Source organism: Diabrotica undecimpunctata, chromosome 10, assembly GCF_040954645.1.
Source record: "Diabrotica undecimpunctata isolate CICGRU chromosome 10, icDiaUnde3, whole genome shotgun sequence".
Taxonomy (NCBI): domain Eukaryota; kingdom Metazoa; phylum Arthropoda; class Insecta; order Coleoptera; family Chrysomelidae; genus Diabrotica; species Diabrotica undecimpunctata.
This window is the reverse complement of record NC_092812.1, coordinates 73923415-73941775: the sequence shown is the minus strand read 5'-3', so window position 1 is coordinate 73941775 and position 18361 is coordinate 73923415. Positions and strand designations below refer to the sequence as shown.

Here is an 18361-nt window from a genome sequence, read left to right as displayed (position 1 = left end):
AATTTAGTTCATTTATTCGACTTTACTGTCAGGTCTGAACCTTTTTATTGCAGGTTGTTTGTCTTCACTTATTAAGTCAGTCTTTCCGTACATTAACATATTAATGGGCGATCTTAATGCCAAGGTGAGTCAAGGTAAGGTAGGAGAACAAGTAGGAAAATATGGGCTTGGAAACAGAAATGACAGAGGAGATCGATTGATTCAATTTTGCCAAAGTGAAGACTTCGTAATAACAAATACCTTTTTCAAATTACCTCCTCGACGGTTATATACATGGACATCATCAGAACATACCAAAGAAAAAATGTACTATGTCGTACTCAGGAGCTGATATAGGCTCAGATCATAACCCGGTAGTTACTGTGATAGAGGTGAGACCAAAAAAGATTAGAAGACCACAGAGAAAGGCACTAGATTTAAATAAACATAGAAACAAAAATATACGACAAGAAACAGGAGAAGAAATAAATGAAAACCTCCGTTCAGTGCAGCAACAAATTAACGATACAAAGTTAACCAAAAATTAAAGTACATAAATACAGCTATACAAACAGCAGGAAAGAAACATCTTACAAAAACAACAACAAAGAATAAGGGGTGGATGACACAAGATATACTAGACTTGATAAAACAAAGAAGAAAGATGAAGAATTACCAAGACAAATACAAAGAAATAAATAAACACATAAAAAAGAGAATAAAATAAGCCAAAGAGGAGTGGATTAAAGAACAATGTGAAGAAATGGAAACCTATGAGAAAAAGTACGATGCGTTCAATATGCACAAAAAAGTAAAAGAGATAACAGGAAGCATAAAGAAATGCCAAATAGGTAAACTTAAAGACAAAGATGGAAATCTTATTGTAGATCTAGAGAATAAAATAAAAAGATGGACAGAATACCTGAATGAAATATTTGAAGACGATAGAAACAACTTAACTCAGATAATCAATGCAACTGGGCCAGACATATTGAAAGAAGAAGTAGAATACGCAATAAGAAACGCTTAAAATGGAAAAGCAAATGGACCTGATGAAATTCCTACAGAACTGTTGAAGCTTTTGAATGATAAATCCGTAACCATAATATTAAATTTTGCAGTGAGGAACTAAAACAGTTTCCCCTCTACTTTCCTATGTCGATCTTTCGAAAGTAACTTCGTTTCGAAAGGTTTTAAGTTTCGAAAAATTGGATGAATTTTATAGCTATAAAATTCAATATAAAGTTTAGATTTTCATTCAAAATTTGTGCAAAGTTTACTTCTTAATGTTTATAAACAATGGAGATATAATTAACAAAAAAATTGTCGCTAACTTCGTTCCTATTGTTCATAGAAGGTTTATTTTTTTTGTTAAATGTGAGTTTTTTTACCAGCTATCTAATGGTTATACGTACAAGTCTGTAGCTTAAAAAATATAGAAGTTATTACAATTGTTTATAAGTAAAAAACATACCCCTTTTTCAAACGTTTATTTTGTAAATAATTTCGATGAAAACTCAATATTCATTTAACTTCTGAAATAGTATAAGTCTTAAGGAATCCTATGAAATTTGTTAAATGTGTCTAGCATCATTCATAGGGCAAGTTCAATGGTTTAAATAATTAGTCCCAGGGATAAACAAATTGAATAACTTTTAAACTATTTGACCGATCGGGGGGAAATTTCGCACGAATTTAAAGGACGGTAATTTCTCAATGTTGAAATGTATTAATTTCAACATTGAGAAATTTATAATTAATTTTTAATTAATGAAATAAAAACATTTTATTTTCTTAATAAAAAAATTAATTAAATTTATAAATTAGTGCAAAAAACTGCTTTTTTGCAAATATCTCCGTAAATTATTTATCAATTTTAATTGAAAAAACGGGAAAATAAAGATATTCTTGATATAAAAAAATGGTATAAATATTGTTTATTTAAATTATAAGGGAAAAAACTTATAGATAAAAAATCAAATTCTGACCATAAATTATTGTTTAAAATAAACGCAAGGTAAAAATAGGAGTATCTTTTTATCTATTAGTCATTTAGTAACCCCCACCTATGTCTTAAAAGCTTCAGATATCTGCGAAACATTTTGCCGTGAAATCGATGATTTTTGTATAACCAGACTTGGCTAATTATACGTTGATGTGATGTCCATAATACTGTCGTTTTCTAAGAAGTAAATTAATATAAATAGCTTCAAATACTATTCTAAAATCCAAACATATGTTTCTTCATCTACAAATAATTTCCAATTAACTATTGAACGCTTTAGTAGTATTGTATTACATAAATGTTTAACATGAAAACCAGACTCCATGCAGTAACAAATCTGATTATAAACTGCTGTTTGTTGTACATTGTTTACTCCATGACCAAAGTTCTTTTTCTTGGTTTAAATTCTTGACTTTTAAGGTGCTGTCAATCACTTTCTACTTTAACAAAACAAAATTTTTTCTAAATAGAATTTGTTTAAAGAGATCACAGTCACTGCAAAAAAATATAACTGTTCTTTGTTTCAATAATTTTACTCTATAATGGTGTTACTCGCATTTGTTGTAACTTGAAGTGGTAACAAAAGTTACAAAGAATAATCTGTTCCTCTGCTTGAAACTTCCTGCAAGTTCCACAATTATTTGTATCCATACTTATTGATATATTAGTCATTATTGTATGGCCTATTTATCGATTCCAAAAAAACTTGGGAACCATAAATTTGTACCTTATAAAACTTCATTTTTAGGATGATATAAAATATTAGTTAAAAAAATATGAGTATAAATTATTTATAGTTAAAAATTTACAACTTGTAAATCAAAAGCTACGAATTTTTTTTTAAAAGTTAGGTTATGTGTGTTTAAGAACAATATCGGAAATGGAAAAATAGTTTGACGTCGAGGCACCTGATCACTGTGTGTGCCATTTCATTGTTATCATAAAATAACTTTATATATGCATATGAATTTTGCATATAATCCACTCTCTAGACATAGCACACCACTGCATTTATCTAAAATATTATTTTTTAAAATCATTTCGTCATTCATACCTTATTAACGAAGATAACTTTCCAGATTATCTGCCTTAGTAACTATATCCTAACCTAACCTAACCTAACCTAACCTAACCTAACCTAACCTAACTTAACCTAACCTAACCTAACCTGAGAAATATGCAGCATATATATGCTTATACATTTTGCAGATAATCCAGTTTCTACATATAACATACCACTTACTGCATTTATCTACAACCATTATTTTTTAAAATCATTTCGTCATTCATACCTTATTAACGAAGATAACTTTCCAGATTATCTGCCTTAGTAACTATATCCTAACCTAACCTAACCTAACCTAACATATTCTAACCTAACCTGGGAAATATGCAGCATATATATGCTTAATCATTTTGCAGATAATCCAGTTTCTACACATAACATACCACTTACTGCATTTATCTAGAACTATTATTTTTTACAATCATCTCATCATTCATACATTACTAACGAAGATAACTTTTCAGCTAATCTGCTTTAGTAACTATATCTTCCAATGAATATTCTTAATACCTACTCTGTTTTCGTCCTACCAAATTTTCCTACTCGCACTACACCTGCATACATTAAGCAACAGGAAATGTTAGGATATATTTTCCTACTACCTAATACCTACTGTCACATGATATTTAAGTCTCTCCTACACCTCTTCACTATTTGTTACTCCATCAAATATATATCTAACAATCTTCACAGACCGGGAACTCATTTCTTATTCAGTACCCACCACAGAACCACAATATTATATTATTTATGTAATAGGCTATTATAATAATAATAATATATTTATAGAACTCAGTATATCATAGCTAAGAGGTATATTCGTTTAAAGAATGCAAACAATTGCAAATGTTGCTCTACTCTTGCATATAAACGTTTTTTACCACGTTTGGGACAGTGAAATAGTATCGATAGTATAATTTAAAGTTGTTTTTAAATAGAAACATACAATTGCGAGGTGCCTATTTTCAAAATGGTTTGTTTAATTTAATCCCTACATTTAGCAAGCGCGTGTTGCGATAAGAACTCCACGCGCAAAATATTGTTAAAGAAAAATTGAGAAAATTGCGGTAAAATCTGAACTTCGGCATTCAACACGCTAACAATGCGATTTCCTCGACAACAAAGATATCCTTTTGTTTAATTTGCAACATTGAATTGCATGTGTAAAATTATCTAATAGTAATAATAACACTGTGTAGATCATTGCCATGAGTATATTAGTAATTAGAATTAGATTACAAAAAATAATGCTTTATTTCGCCACGTGTGTTTATCATCCATCCGCTCTGATAAAAATTTCGTAATGAATATGTTGCAAAGAAAACAAATATGTAATAATTAATAAATTTACTTATCTATGACCTATTTTTGAAGAACAAGAATGCATAAACCTACTTTTTAAAAGTTTGCAATAAGACAAGGACTTTGTTTGACGTAAAGCAAATTAATACATAATAAGGATAATATATACACATTATATGCTAAAAAATGTATTGTTTCCTCTCGATCATGTGCTTTTCACAGTTTCGACAATTTTTTGACAGTTTCTCACTTCTAGTCTAGGATATGACGGTTGTTTGCTCAGAATTCTTTTTATATGCATGGATTTGATTGAAATTTTGACAGTAGGTAGAAAATAGCTTAAGCATTCAAAGTACCAGGCAATAATTAGACTTGATTTGTATCAAATACACAATAGTAGTCAGTCCGCCTTTTATTCAAATAATAATTGGTCATAGAACAATGATAATCACCAGGTATGGTCGTTTTCAATCACCTTTTTCACCTGAAGTTGTCTGTATTTAGTTTCAGATATTTTTATCCTTTTGTCATACAGATAGGGAAAATCCACTATTCCAAATTCTTCGAGTTTGACCGTTAAAGAACTTAATATTAAGATCTTAAGTATTCTAAATTTGCTTAGATTTCCTCCAACTTTCAACTGATTTTTTGAAATTACAATGCATTTTCTTCACAAACAGGAAAAGGATCAAAGTCTTCGTCAAAGTTTACTTTATAATAAATGTTACCATCCATGTGCTTTCAACAGCGAATATGAGTTACTTTAGCATCTCCTTTCTTTATTTCAGGGCGGATAGATTTGAACATCATAGGTCTTGAATAATTTTTAAAGAACGGATGGTCTAAATAGGTTACTTGAAATGGTATGGGAGGTTTTCTGGCATGTTTGCACTCTTCCAGAAGAAGAGAAGCAAGAAGAGACAAAAGAAGGTGGGCTGAAGAACTTGCAAAACAAGCAGAAACAGCTGCACAACACAACAGAACTAGGGAGCTTTACCAAATTACTAGACGACTAACACAAAAAGGGTCCAACTGTTCGAACATTGTAAGATCCAAAACAGGCGAATTGCTAACTACAACAGATGACCAAGTAGAGAGATGGAAAGAGCATTTTCAGGAGATGCTAGGTATTCCCAGAGATAACGCAGACGAAATAGTCGAAAACCCGCAGAATATAGACTTGCATATTTCTTGCGAGGCCCCTTCCAAAACGGAGATAATAGCAGCTATCAAATCTCTGAGAAACAACAAGTCACCGGGAATCGATAACATTGCTGCTGAAATGCTTAAAGCTGATCCGCATCTAACTGCTGAACTTTTGCTCCCCATAATCCGAGAGGTGTGGGAAACAAACCACATTCCAGCGGGCTGGAAAAAAGGTAACATTATCAAGCTTCCAACAAAAGGCAACCTCGCACTGTGCAAAAATTGGAGAGGAATACCCTTGCTTACTGTCATAAATAAAATTTTTGCGACCATCATACTGAAAAGAATAACAAACAAGGTTGAGTTTCGAGCTAATCAAGCAGGCTTTAGGCCAGAATCCTCCTGCATAGACCACATTAATACTGTGAGGGTAATAATGGAACAATCGGTTGAATGGAACACACTCCTATACATGGTTTTTGTTGATTTTGAACGTGCCTTTGATAGCTTGTCTCACGCTGCTCTATGGAAAATTTTAGAGCTAAGAAACATCCCGCAAAAAATAATTTCTATTATAAAGTCACTATATACTGATGCGAAATGCAGCGTGACACACAATGGGATCAACAGTGACGAATTCAACGTACTTACTGGAGTTAGACAGGGATGCGTGCTTTCTCCGTTTCTTTTTAACATAGCTATAGACTATGTTCTCTCCAAACTAGACTCCGACACAAGAGGGATACAATGGACGTTAACCACACGCCTAAGCGATCTAGAATACGCGGACGATATCTGTCTATTAGGTCAAAGGTTCCAAGATCTGGCTTACCAATTGGAAACACTTTCCACTGAAGCCAATAAAATATGTTTGAAAATCAATATTAGTAAAACCAAGTCCATGAGAATAAATGCAAGGAACAACACGCTTTTTACTATCGACAATATGCAGATTGAAAATGTGGAAAACTTTACGTATCTTGGAAGTGTCATAACAGAAAACGGAGGTACAGAAGACGATATTCGTATGAGGATACGAAAAGCTCAACAAGCTTTCAGCACGCTCAACCCTGTTTGGAGATCTGGCGAGTATACTACAAGGACAAAGATCCGAATATTCCGATCAAATGTCATGTCTGTTCTACTCTACGGATGTGAAACCTGGAAAGTGACAAACACCCTCACAGACAAACTGCAGGTCTTTGTTAACAAATGTCTACGAAGAATTGTTCATATATTCTGGCCTAACACCATCAGAAACGACGATCTGCTACACCTGACCGAACAAAAGAGGGTACAAAATGAAATTAAGTCCAGAAAGTGGGGTTGGATCGGTCACACACTCCGAAAAAATAGTTGCAGTATCGCAAAGACTGCCCTAGAGTGGAATCCCCAAGGGAAAAGAAAAAGAGGTCGCCCAGTACAAACTTGAAGAAGATCCATCATGGACGAGATAAGAGGCCAAGGAAAGTCTTGGAATGAGGTGAAGGCCTTAGCGCAAAATAGAACCCGATGTCGCGTTTTCACTGAAGCTCTATGCTCCACTTAGGAGTTCAAGAACCTTATATATTGCACTCTTCCACGTAGTCTGATGATACGTGAATTTTTCTTTGTTTAAGGTACCGCTCTAGAATGGAGTGCATAAGGACACACTCCATTTGAGTATGGAGAACTTCTGTTTTGGTAATTGCACCCGTCGCTATAAATCAATTGTTTTTGCACTGTTTCTAAGAGGTAGTTGTCATCATCATCATTATGGCTTTACAACCCTACGTGAGTCCTAGCCTCAAAAATTTCTCTCCAGTCGTCCCTATTCATCGCTTTCCTCAAGCACGCATTCCCATACTTCTCATGTCTTGATCGATCTTGTCAAGAAACCTTGTTCTGGGTCTTCCTCTTCTGCTTTGACCAATAGGTCTGTCAAGGAGCGTTTTTCTAGCTGGATTGTTTGTAGAGAAATGAAGGATTTGTAGGAGAGGTAATTGTCATCATCATCGTTTGGCTCTACAACTCTATGTGAGTCATGGCCGCGTTTACTATTTTCCTCCATTGTTGTCGGTCCTGAGCAGCTATTTCCCATTTCTTTATTCCCATTTTGCGTAGATCACTGGCTACTGCGTCCCTCCATCTCTTTCTTGGGCGACCAACTGACCTTCTGCCATCGGGCCTTTCCCAGAATGTGGCGTTCAGGAGTCTTTCGTCACTCGATCTTAGTACTTGGCCCGCCCATCTTATTCGGTTTCTTTAATGTAGCGTACTATGTTTTCATCTCCATATACTGTCTGGAGTTCATCATTGTGTCTTCTTCTCAATTCTCCTGTTGTCTCTTCTGTGCAAGGCCCATAGATAGTCCGCAGTATCTTTCTTTCCAGTACCAGTAATTTTGTCGTTTCCCGCTGGTTCAGAGTCCATGTCTCGCTTCCATACGTTATTGTGGGACGAATTATTGTCTTGTACACTCTTATTTTTGCTGGTATTGAGAGTAGTTTTGATTTAAGTACGGTCATTAATAAGTAATATGCCCTGTTTCCTGCAATGATCCTGGCTGCCACGTCCTTTTCATCTTTATTTGCAGATGTTATGATCGCTCCCAGGTACTTGAATTCTTTGACGACTTCAAAGTTGTATTCATTGATTGTTACGTTTTGTCTAACCCTTGGCCTTGGGTTCTTCGTAACCACCATGTACTTGGTCTTGTCCTCGTTGACCTTCAGACCAACTTCCTTGGCTCCGTTTACGAATAGTGTGAAAACTTCTTTTGTATCTCTGGTGGGTTGTGCAAATGACTGTGTCCACGTCATCCGCAAACGCCAATAGTATTTTTGATCCTTGGGCGGCAAATCCGTTTGTCAGTTGTGTTTGAGCTTTCTTTACCGCATGTTCCAGTGCAAAATTAAATAGCAGGGGGGAGAGAGGATCTCCTTGTCTAAGCCCGGTGTCAATGAGGAATTCCTCCGACGTGGTGCTGCCAATTCTGATCCGTGCGGAAGTGTTCTCTGTGCTCACATGTGCTAATCGTACCAGCTTTCCAGGTACTCCCATTTCTACCATGGTCTCAAACAATGCTTCTCTGCTAACAGAATCGTAAGCTTGTTTGTAAGTCCACGACGATTTGGTGTACATCGCGGTTGAATTCCCAGTTTTTTTCCAACACCTGGCGTAGGACGAATATATGGTCTATGGTCGACCTTCCCGGTCTGAATCCGCTTTGGTAGTCGCCTATTATTTCCTCTGCGTATGAAGTTAGTCTTCTAGACAGTATTATGGATATAATTTTGTACGTTGTATTGATTAACGATATTCCTCTATAGTTCCGACATATTTGTTTGTCTCCCTTTTTGTGGATAGGTACTATAAGGCTTTCATGCCAGTGTTTCGGTATTTCTTCTCTTTTCTTATAAGATGATATATCTCAAGGTGGAGCTTTTCTCCCCCTTTTTTTGGGCTGTTGGTCGTGTTGCCCTTCATTGTTTTTAGGTCCTTATAAAACTGTCTAGACTGACCGGTTCTATGTTCCTCCTTCAGTTGCTGTATTCGCATTAATATTAGAGGTAATTGTGATTTGATAAAATGGTATAGTATGCTTTCAAATTCATTAGCAGTAAGTTGTCTTTCACGCTCATGCCATAGTAGCAGAATCCGTCATAGGTTGTGAGATCATATATACGAAGGTTATGCACTGAAAGTTTTCTTTTGTAGTATAGGGCAGAAGCATTTGACTTTTTACACACTAATAGAGATTGAAGGTCCGTTGTGAACACACATTTTTTGTTAATTTTGTCTCTCGTTTTTTCTTCTGTCGCTAACGTTTTCTTTGTTAATGTTGATTATACACTTCATCTGTAATATCTTTTAACTTGTGTGCTCTACACAGGTCACATTGATCTTTTTTAGGTCTCTAAAGGGAAAAGGTTTAAATCTTCAAAAGGTTTGTGAAATGTACATGAAGATAATAGCTTGTAATTTTTGTTCTTGCACCAATCTTTTGTATAGAATTGTTACAAGAAAGCTTTTGACCTCCAACATGATTCCAAGTACTTCTTAGTGGAAGATGCTCGACAATAGTGAGATTCAAATCCAACATTATAGAAGAAACGTCTTCTTCTTCTTCTTCTCGTGCCACTCCTAGCGGAGATTGGAAATCATCATGGCCACTGCGACTTTGTTAGCAGCGCGCCTAAAAAGTTCAATCGAACTACACCCGAACCATTCACGTAGATTACGAAGCCACGATATTTTTCTTCTTCCCACACTTCTTTTGCCCTTAATTTTGCCCTGCATGATATTTCTTAAAAGTTCGTACTTTTCACCTCTCACAATGTGCCCCAAGTATTCCATCTTTCTAGTTTTTATCTCATTTAGAATTTCGCATCTTTTGTCTAAAGTTTGGAGTACTTGCGTGTTAGTGACGCGGTCCATCCATGATATTCTGAGAATGCGCCTATAGCACCACATCTCGAAAGCTTCGATGTTTTTTGTGGTCAACTGTTTTAGTGTCCAAGCCTCTACTCCATACAACAGGGTAGAAAAGACATAACACCGCAGCATTCGTATTCGTAACTTTATGTTGATATCACGATTGCAAAAGAGTTTGCGCATTCTATTAAAGACTGATCTAGCGATTTCTATTCTACATCTAATCTCTTTTGTTTGATCAGTATCGTCTGTGATCCAAGCACCTAGATATTTATAACAGGACACACGCTCAATCGTTGTATTGTCTATTACAAGATTAGCTCTGATGTTCTTGGATTTCGTGATTACCATAAATTTAGTTTTTTTCAAATTAATTTTCAAGCCGTAACTGTTACAATATATATTGAGACTTTGAACGAGATGTTGTAGTTCTACTAGAGTTCCCGTTAGGAGAACCGTATCGTCAGCATACCTTATATTGTTGATCGTCTCACCATTTATTATCAGACCAAGATCTTCTTCCTCGAGTGCTTGTTCACAAATAGCTTCACTATACAGATTAAACAAAAGTGGCGACAAGATGCATCCCTGCCGGACTCCTCGACGGATTTGAATTTCTTCAAGGAAGAAGAAACGTGGAAAGAAATAAAAGGTCACATTTTGATAGCAACAGAAGTAATAGGATAATATAGAAATAAAAAGGAAAAAAGAATGTTACAACGAAGACTGCGACACAGCAACCAGGAAAAAACCTAGCACGAAAGAAATAGCTGAAGACAGGTAGGGCAGAAGATTTGGAAGAGTATAGGAGAAGAAAGAAAGACTCAGAAAAACTTATAGAAGAGTTGGAAGTAAATAGCAAGAATAATGTAAAGCTATGTAAATATATAAAATCCCAAAACAAGAAAAAACCAGTAGTTAAGATTAATTTCAAAATATTGGAGAAACATTGCGAATATTTATTTAAGACTAGAAAAAGCACTCACGAATGCACGAAAGAAACATACCTTAATGATAAAAATGAAATCGAAAATCCGTCATATGAGGATTTTTTAGGTGTGATAAGAAATCTAAATCAAAAGAAAGCAGTAGGCCCAGACGAAATCCCAAACGAGCTAACAAAATAAGACGGAGAAGAACTGCAACGAAAAATATACGACCTAATAAGGATTTGGGAAAAAGAAAGAATGCTCGAAGAATGGAAAACAGGATGGATATTTCCTATTTTAAAGAAAGGGAACACCACACAATGTAACAACTATAGAGGAATAACGTTGTTAAACAGCTGCTACAAAATGTTGACATCATTAATCAAAGGCTCCCAAAATACATTGCAACTAAAATGAAAAATGCCAGCAGGGATTTAGAGAGGGACGGTCAGCAATAGACGCAATGCACATAATCACACAGTCAATTGAGAAGTGTTACGAACATGATATCGACATACACATCCTTTTCATAGATTTCAAGCAAGCATTTGATAGCCTAATAAGACCCACCTAATAGAAGACATGAAAAACCTAGATATCCCAATAAAACTCATAAAGCTTACGAAAATGACAATGGAGGGATCTACGGCAGCAATAATAACAGATGATTGCATTAACAAAAGTATACAAATACCTAGCAACTGGAGTACGACAGGGCGACTCTCTATCAACGTCACTATTTAACGTCGCTATAGATGGAACAATAAGAGCTACTGAAATAAAAGGTACAATTATAACATCGACGTCGCAACTTGTGGCGTACGCTGACCACATAGCACTGATTACTAGAAACCAAAACAGTTTAAAGGAAGAATTTGTGAAGTTGTGCAAGGAAGCATCCAAGAGGGGTTTGGCAAAAAATCAAAATAAAACAAAAAAACCTAATATGCTCAAGAAAAAGTACATTTAATGTGACAAGGGGAAAGCATAGTAATCAATGAAAGAATTCTGGCAGGAAACAGAACTTACTGGAACTACAATAACTTCCTTACAGATAAAAAGCTTACTCAGAATACTACACTTAAAATTTACAGAGCGGCAATTAGACCAGTAATCACATATTGTGCTGAAGTAATGTGCCTGGCATAGAAAGATAAAGAAATATGGAGGAACTTAGAGAGAAAAATCTTTCGGAAAATAGCAGGCCCACTAGAATTAGGTAATAATGAATTTAGAAAACTAATGAACTACGAAGTAAGAGAACTTTTGAAAGGAGAAGACATCGTCAGATTTATCAAGGCAAAGAGACTTAGATGGGAGAAATCCAGAAGCAGTTATCAAAAAAAATCACCAAATGGAGACCAGTATCAGGCAGACCACAAGGAAGACCGAAGACGAGATGGGAGAACCAGATAATTGCGGACCTTAAGAAGATGGGAGTTAGAGATTGGAAAACCATAAGCAAAAACAGAAAAGAATGGAGAAATATTATAGAAAACACTAAGTCACACAACCAATTGTAAAACCAAAATGTTAATGCGGACTGATTCCCCGCGACAAATGGATCTGAAGACTCCAAAGAAGGCGGCGATAACTCTGTGAGGAGTGTAGATGCCATGATGATGATAATATGACTACTCGTTGCCCCAAAACAAATCCTGTATCTTAGACGGGATTGGGTTTGGCCATAATAAAGCACTATTAATTTTTTCTCCATTAACACTTGTTTTAAATTTCGAAACAAAAAAGTTATTGAGTTTAATTTTGTGGCAAGTACATCAGAATGTTTTCTCCAATTAAGACATTCATCTGTATGAAGTCCTAGGAACTTTACTGATAAAACGTTTTAAATTCAATTATTATTTATATTTAAACACATCGTTGCCTATTATGAAACTGCATGAAAAGAGTTTTTTGGGTATTCAATAATAAGTCATTACTACAGAACCAACTGTAAAAGTCCGAAACTGAACTATTATATTTGGACTTCAAACAGGTATCAGATCCGCTGATTATAGTATATCATCGGCAAATATTGTGAAATATTCATCTGAGTTAACGAAGACAACACCGTTTACGTAAATAAGAAATAAAATGGGTTCTAAAACTGACCCTTGTTGTTCACCTGTATTATTATCTAGATAGTTAGATTTATGACTTGAATTTGAATACTAATTTGAATACTGCTAGGAGGTATTATCCGTCTCAAAAGTCCGAATAGCTATGTTGATTGCCGACCTCCGCCGCGGAGATGGCACTTGAAGAAGAAGAAGGAGGTATTATTCCGCTAATGAAAAATTAGAATCATTTATAGATATGAAGAAGGTATTAAGGAAGTGATTTTCCAGTATTGTGAAATTTGTATCACTTCTCTAATTTTATGTAAAAGAACTTGGTGTGTCTGTCCTTCCTAAAAATGTCCCCACTTTGTGCATTTCTTTACTCTTTTATTTTTTTGTAGTACTTGAGCCACTTTCTCGTTTAATATTTTGATTACAATTGTTGATACTGTTTCTACTGATTTTTTGTTTGTAATTATTCGTTTAATGAAGTATTTATTTCAGCACAAAAAAATGCAATGAGTATATTGCTAAAACTGAAACAGTGAAACAAGAAAAAAAAAAGAAAATTTGCTTTATATAAAGAAAGAAGACGAAAAAATAGGATTTTTACAAAGTAACATATTACATAATTTAATAGTCCGGTCCTGATTGTGAAACAATTTAAGAATCCAAAGAAATAGATACGCCGATTAGTGTACCGACTATACATCAACGTCTATTTATATTTAGCACATTCAAAAGTTTATTTCTATTTTTGTTTCTAACAATAGTTAATTTAATCTATTATCACTCTCAGTCCTAGTAAACTAGTTCTCTGCGGCTGACACACATTTAACAAAATTAACCTTATCTCTTGTTTGATGGAAATTACGGAAGTACTTCTGTTGGAATTATTTAAATATATTTCATTAACACTACAGAGATTTTATGTAACTTTTAAAGAGTTCTGGATAAAGAGTGTGTGGAATTTTTTTTTTGTATTAGTATTCTAGAAACGTTATTGAACAGAAAGCGCTGGATCTTGGGAATACAGTAAAATAACATAACGGGTAATTTTTAATATGTATCAGACACTAAAAATGTAAGCTGTGATAAAATCAAGTTCAAAAATGGCATTATACAGCTGCATACAAAAATTGTGTACAATTAAACTGTATTAAGCCGTAAATAATTCAACCGTATACTTCAAAGTTAAATAGGGGGTAAAAAGGGGCGGAAGATGGAAGAAAACACAACATTTATAATTATACAGTATCCAGTTGCAACAACATTAGAAGATGTGTGTTCTGTGTGCTTTTGGAGCAGCACACATCATCATCATCATCATCAGGGCTTTTCATTCCGGGTGGAATGTTTGCCGCTCTTACTTAGAGCTCTCTGATTCGCTTATTACGGTGAATCACCCCGCATTCCACTTGTTTGTTGTCAAAGTTTGTTGTATAACTTGGCTTTCGCTACAATTTTTTTTTCACTCATTTCGATATGTGCATAGTTCCCTTCAGTTTCTCACTTCCAGAATTTTGATGTCTCTCATGACCTGATCCTCCCATCTCTCTCTGTGTCGTCCCCTTGGTCTTTCAGGTGCTGGTTTCCATCTGGTGATCTTCTTAATCAGTAGGTCGTTTTTCCTTCTCTCTATATGTCCCAGCCATCTCAGCCTCTGTGCTTTAATAAATCTAACTATATCTTTTAACTCCGGTTAATCATTCAGGGCAAAATCGAAGGAAAACGTTGGGTCGGAAGAAAACAACTTTCCTGGCTGCGTAACATTAGACAATGGACAGGTCGAACGGTCGAGGAACTGTTTCATCTAGCTGCCGACCGAGAATCATTTCATCAGCTTGTCAATATGACGATAGCCAACGCTTGAATACAAGCACGGCACACAAAGAAGAAGAACTATATCTTCTCCCTTCATTATGTCTCTTAGTTCATGGTTCATTCTTCTTCTCATTTCTCCGTTGTCCATTCTTATCGGGCCCATAATCCGTCTGAGGATTTTCCTTTCAAAAATTCTCAATTTTTATTCATCTTTTTCCGTGAGGCACATTGTCTCAGCTGCGTACGTAACTACTGGTCTGATTGCAACTCTGTATATTTTCAGTTTTGTATTTCTGGATAAGTTCTTGTCCTTCATGAGCCTGATATCTCCAGTATGTTTTGTTGCCTGCTAGTATTCGTTCTGTTACTTCTTCACTTCTCTTGTTTTGGGCATTCACTATTACTCCCAAATATTTAAATTGTTGGACTCTTTCAAAAGTGTAGTTTTCTATTTTGATTTCTCTCGTCCTGTTATCTTCTCTTCTAGAGCAGAGGAGATATTTTGTTTTTCCTTCGTTAATTTCTAGACCTCTTTTTTGCGCTTCTTTTGCCAGGATTGTTACTGCTTCTTTTAATCTTTCCTCGTCTCTTCCTATAAGAACTAAATCATCTGCATATGCAACTATTTGTATTGAGGATTGGGCTATAGTTCCTTTAATTTTGCTGGCCTTGACTGTTACTTCTACTGCTATGTTGAATAATGTGGTTGACAGGGAATCGCCTTGCCGCACTCCTGTTTTTATTGCAATTGATTTTGTGCTACCTTCTTCTGTTACTTTAGCTCGAGCTCCATCCATGGTCATTTTTGTTAATATGATTATTTTGCTGGTATATCTTGATTTTTCATTTCAATAAATAATTTATTTCTTCCAATACAGTCAAAGGCTTGTCTGAATTCTTCGACGAGGATGTGGAGTTCGATATTGTGTTCGTGGTATTTTTCGATTGTTTGTGTAACTATGTGAATCGCATCTGTAGTGGATCTGCCTTCTCTGAATCCTTGCTGGTAGTCCCCAATTTTTTTCTCTGTGAATTGAATGAGTTTTTGCTTGATGAGGGCTGTTAGAATTTTATATGTTGTGCTCAGTAGAGATATTGCTCTATAGTTGTTACAGTTTGTTACTTCTGCTTTCTTAAATATTGGTATAATTCTGCCTTCTTTCCAGTCCTCGGGCATTTCTTCTGCTTCCCATATTCTAACTATTAGGTTATAGATGCTTGTTAATAACTTTTCCCTTCCGTTTTTAATCAGCTCATTGGGAATTTCATCTGGGCCGGGTGTTCTTTTCTGTTTCATTTTTTGAATGATGTCTAAATATTCATCATATGTTGGTATCCCTATTTCATTATCTCTAATGTCTTCCATTGCGCCTACTTCCTCTTCCGGACTTTCTTTACATCTATATAGTTCTGTGAAGTGTGTTTCCCATGATCTATTGTCAATTTTAACTACTGGTCTGCCTTTTCTTTGTTGAGCTTTTAGGTTTCCAAATAGTTTGGCGCTGTCTTTACTATTCTTTTTTAGGTCCTTTAACAGCTGTTCCATCCACAGTTTTTTTTTTGTTCTTGCAACAATTATCCGCTGCTTTCTTTTTTTCTTTATATTCGTTTCGATGATGTTCTTCTTTAGTTAATATCCATTTATCTCTTGCTTGATTTTTCTGTTTGATTTTGATTTCGCATTCTGCATCAAACCACTCTTTCCTTCTTTTTATTTCCCTCTGTCCTAGCCCTTCTTCAGCTGAATTCAAAATGGATTCTTTTATATTTTTCCATATGTCCTCTGTGTTATTTGCTTCTGTTAGATTGATTTGATTTCTCCTATTACTAGAAAATGGTCTGTATCCGCGTTTGCTTCTCTATGAGTGAAAAAAAAAGCTTTCTTGCTCTTTACTGTTCGTCTTTAAATTGCTGGATCTTCTGTTCCATCCATGCTTAATTCAAATTCAACTGTTCGTCAGTTTCTCCTAGCTTTTTTGTCTCTTGAATATTTATTTCTAGTCCGGTCTCTTTTACCCCTGTTTGTAATTGTGAATTTATTTCTGCCTCTCTTCGATTCTGCGAATCATAATGCTAATGTCATCGGTATAGGCGGCAATCTGTATTCATTTATTTGTTAGGAGATTAGGTCTTCCTATCTTCAACTGTCTTATCGCATATTCGAGAGCTATTTTAAATAGTGTCCGGTCAGTTTAAATAGGTTTTCAGATCTTGTTTATGAGCGCATGCATTTGTCCTACTAGGTATTCTCCACCTTATTTATATACTTCTGAGTAGAGGTTGTCATACCTGGAGCCTTGTTATTCCTTTGTCCTCGTATTCCTTGTTTTACCTCTTCCATCGTCGGGGGTTCTATATTTTTGGTGTCTTCCATGTCTGTAAAGTTAGCATATCCATTTTATAAGGTCGAATTCACACCTACACTATAATTTTTTGCTAATTTATTTCTAATTCATTACGATACGAAAAAATTTATTGCTGTAGAAGTTTCGGAGAAACAGAGGGTATGCTAACTTTACGGTAAAGCTAGCATAGTCATATCTATATCTCGACAAGGAAAAGGGGTACAGGGCCCATCTTGGTTGCATATTTTTTTGCTAATTCATTTCTATTGATTGGTATACTAACCAATCTCCAAAATGTGCCCCATCATTCCCTAACTCACAACACACCTCCGGAAAACCGAGATATCGGTCAAAAGGCGAATCGCAAGGAATTGATTGCTAATATAGTGCCGAAGATTTACGCCAAGAAACAATTTATTGCTGCAACCGTTTCCGAGTGTGTGTTTTGAGTGATGGAGTAACTTTTGGTGATTGGTTAATATACCAATCAACAGCAATTAAAAAGCAATGAAATATGCCGCCAAGATTGGCCCTGTGCCCCTTTTCCGTTTCGAGATATAGCTATGGCGATGCTAGCTTTACCGTAAAGTTAGCTTACTTACTGTCTCAGAAACGGCTACAGCAATAAATTTTTTCTTTCGGTAATAAATTATAGTGTTGGTCTGAATTCGGCGTTATAAAATGGATATGCTAACTTTACAGACATGTGTCTTCCTCAATGTGCTGCATATACATATGCTCTTCATTTTCTTGCGTCCCTAAAAGAATTTGGAAATAGGTATTCCAGATTGATTTTATTTCTCTTGGATCACTGGTTGTCTGCCCTTCTTGATTTCTGTATAGATTTGTTCGGGATTTGTATCATTCTCTTAACTTGCTTAGATAATTATTCATTCGTTTAACTTATATCGTTATTTTAAAGATTTTCTTCCATTTTCAGAGATGGTAAGGTCCGCAGCATGCTCCTCTTTGGCTCTTCACATCTTGTATGCTTGTTGGAAGGTATAGAAACACCTTGCAGAATTTCACTCAAAACATGGCTAATGCCTATAAGATCGAGGCCAAGTAAGTAAACTCTCAAATTTATATTATGACCCTATTAAGATCAATAATAATTTTTTAGTACAAAATAGTTCGGAATGAAAGTTACTTGAGGAGGCCTATGTTCATCAGTAGACAAGTTTGAGTTTTGATGATACCAAAATATCACTATGAAAATTCAGCTAGATCGAGATTTATAAATACCATCACTTATAATTAGTATAAAAGGTATATACATAAGAGGATAT

General features: G+C 35.2%; 1 long non-coding RNA gene across 1 annotated transcript in view; it reads left to right on the top strand.

Moving 5' to 3' along the window:
• LOC140452460 (uncharacterized) overlaps nt 1-18119 on the top strand; it is a 407073-nt gene extending 388954 nt beyond the window's left edge. Inside the window, exon 4 of the long non-coding RNA XR_011952193.1 lies at nt 18013-18119. This is a non-coding gene — a long non-coding RNA (uncharacterized lncRNA). The remainder of the gene's footprint in view (nt 1-18012) is intronic.
• Nucleotides 18120-18361: the final 242 nt, after the last annotated feature.